Source organism: Priapulus caudatus, unplaced genomic scaffold (genome assembly GCF_000485595.1).
Source record: "Priapulus caudatus unplaced genomic scaffold, Priapulus_caudatus-5.0.1 Scaffold338, whole genome shotgun sequence".
NCBI classification, from domain to species: Eukaryota; Metazoa; Priapulida; class Priapulimorpha; order Priapulimorphida; family Priapulidae; genus Priapulus; species Priapulus caudatus.
This window is the reverse complement of record NW_014577399.1, coordinates 117,677-126,369: the sequence shown is the minus strand read 5'-3', so window position 1 is coordinate 126,369 and position 8,693 is coordinate 117,677.

Sequence of the window (8,693 nt, the reverse complement as noted above, 5' to 3'; positions counted from 1 at the left end):
ACCACGAGGCGCGCCACCGTCACCGTCGGCGTCGAAGCCGACGGAACTCACAGTCGCGATCCCGCGCGCAGCGTCCTCCGCCCGCGCCGTCGCGGCCAGCAGTCGGATCCGTCCGCCCCGCGACGCCGGTCGGCACGACGACCGTCGCGCCCGGCGATACCGAGGCCCTTCACCGGCGGCGGGGATGGCGGCGCCGTGTCGGCCGTGTTCGAGCGCCGGCATACTCTGAGGACGAGAACTACGGGCAGCATGGTGGAGGTGCGGGCCTGCGACGCACCAGAGGGCGCTACTACGCGTTGGTCGCCGACACCGACGACGACGACCGCACGACGACGACGACGCGGTGATGTTGAGACGGCGACGCGAGCGCGTGCCCGCGGGGCGCGGCAACGCTGGAGCAGCGGTTCGCAGGAAGACCTGCGAAGACATGGGTAGGAGGAGGAGGAGCGGACGTGAGAGACTCGGCGATCTTACAGCGACCAGCGCTGAGACGGCGAGTTCGCGTTCCCGGCCGAGCCGGGCGACCCCTACAGAGAGGCCGGCGTGGACCTTTACAGAGAGGCCGGCACGACCTCGGTCGCAGGGATCGACAGCAGGCACGGGTGGTGACCGCGCGGTATGAACAAGTGCGGGAACGAGTACGAGGTGAATAGTATGCTGAGGAGATGCAGAACAGGCCAGGCCTGCCACCGACCAACACCGGGCCCACGACGCGGGCAGCTACCCACCGACCGACCCCCAGGGGCCCTCTCGTAGCGGCGCGAGTGAAGGAGCTGTACAAGCTGGAGCGGGAGGATGCCGCGATCGCTCCCCTCATTCCGCGGAGAGGTCGGCGAGGAATGTCGCCGTCGCTCGCGAGAGCTCGATCGCCTGAACCGGCGTGCGTGAATCAGCAACGTCGAGCGCGCCGCCGATGTCCAGAGAGAAATCGCCGTCGCTGCAGGACAGGCTCGATCGGTTATCCGAGAGCATCGGCGCGCAGAGAGGCAAGTCTGTCGGGCCGCGGCGGAACTCTCGAAAACCTCGGAAGAAACTGTCGACGCAAATTTCCGTGTGCCTTTCTGCGAGAGAAGCCATCATCACTTCAGGGTACTCCCGATCGATTCGGGTGCCCGTTACCGCGAACAGGAGGGTGAGTTCATTGAGGCACGCTCCCCTGCGGTCGCATCCCTGCATCAAGGCCTCCGAGAACCTACCGTCGCGCGTGACAGAGAAATCGAACTTGTTCGAATGGAGAAGTCGCCGGTTGCTACAGAACAAACTCGACCGGCTCGAGAAAAGCATCAACGGAGGCCGACGCGGTCGTCTCACGAGACGCAGCCAGCGAACGCGACGGTGTCGTGACTAGGTGGCCCCCCGAGGATCTCGATTCTGAAGGGGATCTGACGGCCAGACGGCTCGACTCTACGCGCTCCTGTTCGAGGCAGGTACGCGAGCGCAGTCACCGACAATACACGGAGCGCGTTCGACTGCTTCAGGAAGTACACATGCTCCTCCTCCTCTCCGCACACATCGATTGCCAGCGTACACCGTGAAGGAATCGCGTTCCGTGTCTATCATCCAGACGCGCAGCAGCCATGGCTCCAGGACGGGCGCACCTACGACCGCGCACGTCCGCGACGCCACGAACGGCGAGGATGAAATCGGCGTCGCTCCCCAGGCACTGCCACAGGATCTTCCCGCCGATCCCCTACGTCACACTTCGGCTTTGGTCGGGCGACGGAGTTCTTCTGCAGGATGGCGGGGAGGCGGAAACTTTTCCTCGCCGACAGTGGTGAAGCGGTTCAATCGTCGTTCAACGTTTTACGAAGAAAATCTGCTGTGCGTCGTGAGGCCGCGCGGACGGCTACATACGCGGTTCTACTGACAGTCTGCGCCATCGCAGTCTTTCGGCGAGCGCTTGCTGAAGAGTCCTACGGCCGCGTGTCGCCGTGCAAAGCAGACTGAAGCATCGCTCAGCAGCAGCAGCAGACGGCTGTATACTAGGAAGAGGAACAGCTTTTGGACCTAGAACAAACTGCCTTAAATCGGATTTGCTTCGTTCAGACGCAAGTGGTGCCACAGTGCCGACGTCGCAAGCGTTGGGTATAGACAGGTCGTTTCACAACTGCAACGGAACGCCGTGAGCAGTATTGAGGCAAGTAATCAATTAGTGATCATCTACCTATATACATCGAAACCTCATAACTTGGGTTGATCTAAATGTATGATTAGTAAGTGACGTGTCGAGTTTATGACATTGTTAACAAATTTTGCTACGCTACAAGCAAGGCTCGCTGCTAAAACGTTAATTCTTTTCGGTTTTTACTGATAAGGATTCGACGCTGAAAGTTCGTACGCTTGTGCAGATTTTAAATCTCTGCCGAGTTTGTGCCGTCACATGATCTTTCTTAAGGCGCTGGGATATCCTTACCCGATTAATTCATCGGGTCTTAAATCGTAAACTATAGTGCATAAACATAAAGGTCCTAAAAAAAATGGCTACAAATACGATCGATTTAAGTCCTGAATGACCGTTAGCGCGTAGATCTCACATGAGCATGTTGCGCACTAGCAGCCTCTCAAGTTATCTAGCTGCCAGTGATAATTAGGACATAGATGATAGATGAACGTACTTTTCGTGCATTGACAATGTCTGAACTATATATGTATATAATCTCCCGATTGTGTTTGTGTAATATGGTATTATTTTGGTCTTAGATGGAGGGCTTATCAGGATTAAATTCACGTTAGACCGTCACGACTTGAGGGCCTGCTAACATATACTATATGATATTGTGATAGGTGTTGTCGTATGTAAACAAGGGCGCTAATACAGTGTCTGGTGCTCCCTTTGTAAACTTTATCTCGATAGTGTTAATTATGTACATATAATTCATTGTTTACATAAAATAATGACGAACGCCAAAATGCATTATATTCAATGTATGTATGTGTGCATGTGTAATATATACATACATACATATATGAAATTTTTGTATCGTGCGATTTCTCAAGGATAACTCGAGCTAAAAAGCAATATTTACGCATTTCCCGGTGACCAACGAATGGCAGACACGCTACGCTGCCATGTGCTTATTTTTCTTTTCTACGGTGGCCTGTTATAAAACCAGTACTCGTGTAAATGGATATTGGACTAACTAGCACAGCACCACGACGACAGTACGCGAGTATGCATGCCTTATCAAATGCACATAGTAGCAGGTTATTGTGATAGCCTCTGTAGTTACTTCCAGGGGCGGATCCAGAGCTGAGGCGAGACAGTATTTTTCCAGATTTTAAGGGCACATCCCCCACAGTCTGAGCGCCGTTAGGCCGTTAGGCGCGAAGACATGGCGGGGGGTCTTGGGGGCCTCCCCCAGGAAATTCAAAATTTCGAAGGGTCCGCTGGCATAAAAATGAGCACGATTTGAGCACACATTTAGTCACAGACCAATAGCTAAAAACCATATGGAATTTTATTCTGCTTCATTTTGCCTGCGCTTTGCATACCAGCAATTAATGCAGAATGATTCAAGCACTTAATTCCCTTCTTTTTCAGATATCAAAGCTAGGATTGTTACCATGTAAAATTTTGATTTCCTTCAAGTCCTGTCAATGAATCAGAGAAAAAAAAACCAAATAACGAAATATAGCCCCAATTCCATCAAATTGTTTTCTGTATTTTTTGTATTTTTTGTAAATTTTGAAGGCACTTTGAAATCTAGCACCGTATTTCCCAATACGGCAAATACGGTCTGAAATCCGCCCCTGACTTCTCGTTGTTATTAATCAGTCAAAAGTAGAGCGCGCGTTCTGTCTTTGGCGTGCCCCGGATAAACGGGTGCATCGTTTAAACGATGTTTGTCGTCGTAAAATAATCCTTACACGCGTTGTTATATGTTCATCGCTTAATCGGAACAACCGCTTAATAGAGACATTTTCATGGTTTCCGATCTGTTTCTATAAAGCGGGTACCACTGTATAGTTTTGTTTCTTTGTTTTTATTCAAGTCTGGTAGTATATATGCATATAAAATCGAGAACGCTCGAACTGTGCTTCTCTCTTGTCGTTCTCTCTTGTCCGTTCACCTTCTCGTTCTTTCCTTCTCCATGGTTATATCTCACCCTTCTCCTCATCTGCACTTCCTATGATGCACAATATATTGCAGCCCGGACAAACTGACTTTTGCGTATTCACTGCCTAGAAATGCTAAATAAAGCTCGTACATACTCCTGTATACGTTGGTTATTGTTATTATTATTGGATATTACAGAGTGCGTGATAGAATGCGTGTGTGTGCTTTTTGTATACAACTAAGTAATTTTACGCGTTCGTATTATTACAAAAACGATTACAGACGTATAGGTAGGTATGCGTACACCTACTATCTAACAATAATAATATATAATAAATCACATTTTGTTGAAATTATCCACTTAAAAAAAGACAGCACATGCTCTGACTTCGTCTTCTATGAAAAAATCGTTATCCCTTTACTCCCTTAATTCTGGATGCTGCGGCCGAAGGGAAATTTTGAAATCGGATTTTGCCATGCACATTTCCTTCGACCCCTGTCTTTTTTAAGTACGCGTGAGTACGATGTACTGCGAGACTAACTCAGAGTACCTATAGCAGTAATAATGTACCATATAGAATCAACCATCACGAAAAACCAAGAAAATACCAATAATATGCACCATATATAGAATAAACCATCACGAAAAACCAAGAAAATACCAATAATACTTTCATTTAATAATTGGTATTCTATCTATTTCTATCTATCTATGTCTGATATGTCTATCTATTTATATGGTACTTTAAATCTATATCCTACCAGGTTATATTCTCTCGGGAATAAGTGATCTCCCAAATGGTATCGCCTATGACCTCGTTGCACGGTGAAAAGTTAGCCAGGCAAATGGCTGGTTTTCAGCCTCAACTTTTTCACCCCTCAAAGCACAAAATATAACTATACGGCTATAATACGCGTTTTTACAGTCACCCAAACACACATACACACACACAAACGGACGCGCACACGCGGGTATGGTCGCACGCACGCGTGCGCCTGTATTGCAGGCATAAATTCGCATTTTGTGCCTCGAGGAGTGAAAAGTTTCGGCTGAAATACGGCCATTTGGCTGGCAAACTTTTCACCCTGTTCTTGACGCCGTGGGCGATACCATCCACGAGAGGGGAGTAAGGAATAAGTGATTACTTTTATTCACTGTAATAATGTTACTGCCTGACACAGCAGATGAAAGGTCAGCATAAAGAACCGGCAACTGTTTATTATTATTATTAAATCTTTATTGCGTGTAATTCAACTACAAATACATGTACTGAAGGCAGTCTTTTTCATGAAGAAAAAATCTGATAAATGCAATTGTGGCAGTTAAAATAATAAAATTTCTGAATGATACAGTACATTGTGTGATGCATAGTTCTGAGTGATACATGTTACACCAAAGCTTTACATATAGTCACAGGACCGTCACATGAATCTACGTGAATGACAATATGAAACGACTATTGTGTACGTCGGTAATCGGCGAGCTATAACGGCTGTTTAATCTGCTGTCGGCACTCGTGTAAAACAACCATTTTTACTTTATATATGAATCTAAGGTATATATTATGATTCTATAAAAAGCTCAAACTACTCGTCACAGATTGTCCTTGAAATGTCATTGAAAAGTCATTGAAAAAATAATTCACACTTTTGTGGGAACCATGTCAGATGAGAAAGCTCTAATTAAAATGTAAAATGGCTCTTTAGTTTTTTTAATTCGAGAGCGCATATTCGCCGCAGTTACGCCGTATATATACGCACTCACTCACGCACGCACACACGCGCGCGCACGCGCACGCGCACTCACACGCACACGCACACGCATGCACACACGTACACACATATAATTTATACGTGCGCGCGCGTTCGTGGTGTTTGCTCGTAAATACGCATTAGCTTATAGTCAGGTAAGAAAACAATATTTGCACCATGTAAGAATCTCAACTTGCCTACTGCTAGCGGATAAATTCCGCTTCACCCTAATGCGACTTTCACACTATGCTTTCATAAACACATATAAAACGCTTTTTTATTTGGTAATTTTGGTCTCGCGCGGCTAAAAACTCAGCGTGTGCGCGGGGTATGTGAGACTCCTGCTAACCTATATCAACGTACACCAACGTATTGACGAAAAATCTCATACGCTGGCATACGTTAAGGCTATACGCCCTAGTGTGACAGGTCCATTACTCAGTGGCGGCGCATAATAATTAGTCTTTCACGCTATGTTTTGATGAACACATATAAAACACTTTTTTATTACTTGTCATCTGCAGTTTGATACAGTGTGACGTCATATGAATTCGCTACTGCCCAGCTGTGGCAATACATCTACGTACCAGTAAAACACTGCCGTGAGTATACATATAAAATACATGAGAAAAAATGCAACATAACAACACCCAACAAATCGTCGTTGAAATATAGTCTACCCTTACATGAGCCATAACCACAAGTTGCGCGGCTTGTTCACATGGGCGAGTGGTTATGTTTAGAATTTAATTAGGGTAGATCTAGACCAATATTTTCACTATTCAATGACAATACGAATGGGTCACAAACAACACCGTGCTTGAATGTAAAATATTTACGAACAGTATTATTCACGGTACCATCAATTCTGCTGCTCTTCACAATGACGATGCAAGTTGGTTGTGTAACACTTGTTTAACTGCGCAGCTAGTAACTACAAACAGTGAGTTTGTAATGAAACAAATGATCGGTGAACGTGAACTGTAAACATGATGAATATGTACTACAAATAATACACAACTTCACTTTATATCACTCACTCAAACTACTATATTGCAATTATTTATCATTCATATGAATAGAAATGGTACGTTTCCTGTGTGTACAATGTGTAATTTTGCTAGACTATCCCAACTAACGTCATCACTGGTAAATGCGAGATTCAGATCACCATACCATAGATTACCAATATTTAAACACAAAGTTCAAAAAATCAGAGCAGGTATGTCCTACCCCTTCCAAAAATGTTGGGCCCACTAACCTTTGGACTAACTAAACCCAATTGCCACCAATCACACTCCAATCCATTACGCGTGTGATTTCACATGTTCCTGTGTAAATTGCCAAAGATCCATCTATACTCAGTAGGTGTGACACAACACTCCACGTCGTAAGTGTCACCTGCACATCTCTACATCAATAAACGTAATGCGTAGTTATCATGGAAATTGAATTTAGAGAAAAACAGATCAATTCAACGTAAAAAAACCAAAGTAATCCACATAACTGTTTAGGCATTATGATGAGTGCACTTAATCACAAATTTGCAACGAGAATTTTGACACCTACTTCACTGAAGCCATCTGAATTTAAATTATTGTCTCGGGTTTGCTCCCACTAATGAAATTACACCATGATAATTTAGTGGAGCCATATCATCAGGAATAGATGATAAAGATCTATTATTCATAGTCTCGATATTATGATAAATCTTAATTGTCACGCTTTCACACATAACATGCACAAACCACGTACAATGATTAAGATAATCATGCTCAGATTCCACGCTGGCATATTCCTTACCATAAAAACATCAGGAGTAAATAAAAACAAGTGTTGTTGTTTTGTTTTGTTTTTTTTATATTTTTTATTCTGAAAATTTGTTTTTATTCACTCCCGAAAACATGCACAACCGTGTTATACCCACATTTCGTATGGCTGGTGCGATGAATATTAGGATTACCACAGACTAACGGATTCGTTAAATGATCATTCGTTTCAGGCTTTCTTCAGTACAACGTGTTTAAACGGCCATAGATGCGCGCATGCACACATGTTCAGTCTCAGATATACACTACATGTACGGGTGTACTTGGTATGATGGGGTAAATAGCACAGCAAAATTAGACAACTATTTTGCCAAGTGTTTAACTATATCTTCAGCCCAAGGATGGTAACCATAAAGAAATTAATGAATGAATTCGTACGCTTATTCCATGGTTGGTTTTGTCGAAAACAAACTACTTTTTTAAAATTTAGTTGTTAAATTTCTATAATATGCACGTGTACACAATATGGCTTCCATAGTTCACTCGCCTGCCCAGTCTTCTTTGGGCACCTAATTTTATCATTAGTAAGCAAACTTCAAGATGACAAAATGGACAAAACTGTTGCCGCATTGGTGGGTTCCTAAGCTCATGGTGTGCGTGTCTTAAGAAATGCAGAGTAAATATACAATGTCAAACTCTCAAGTACACATGTGCTCCAGATATATAGCACGCACATGCCATTACGCACATTCTTTCTAAGCCCTGCTCAGATATAGCTGACACACATTCTATAAATACCTGGTGGCGCGACTACACGCTATTACTACTTAAACTCTTATTTACATAATAATATATACATGTCGTCAGTCATATAATGAGAGAGCAGCAGTTGGAGAGTGTATGTGCGGCCAGCAAGATTGAAAGTAGAAGACGAAAAGGGAGACCACTGCGTAAGTATATGGACAGTCTGGTGAAGACTGTTGGAGGGGGACATACTGCTGCCGGTCTCTTACAGATCAGTGACGAACGAGGGATTGAACACAGTGGCGATCTGTGGTTGCCGACGTCCAGATGTATATGGCATCCTGATGATGATGATGATGATGATGATGATG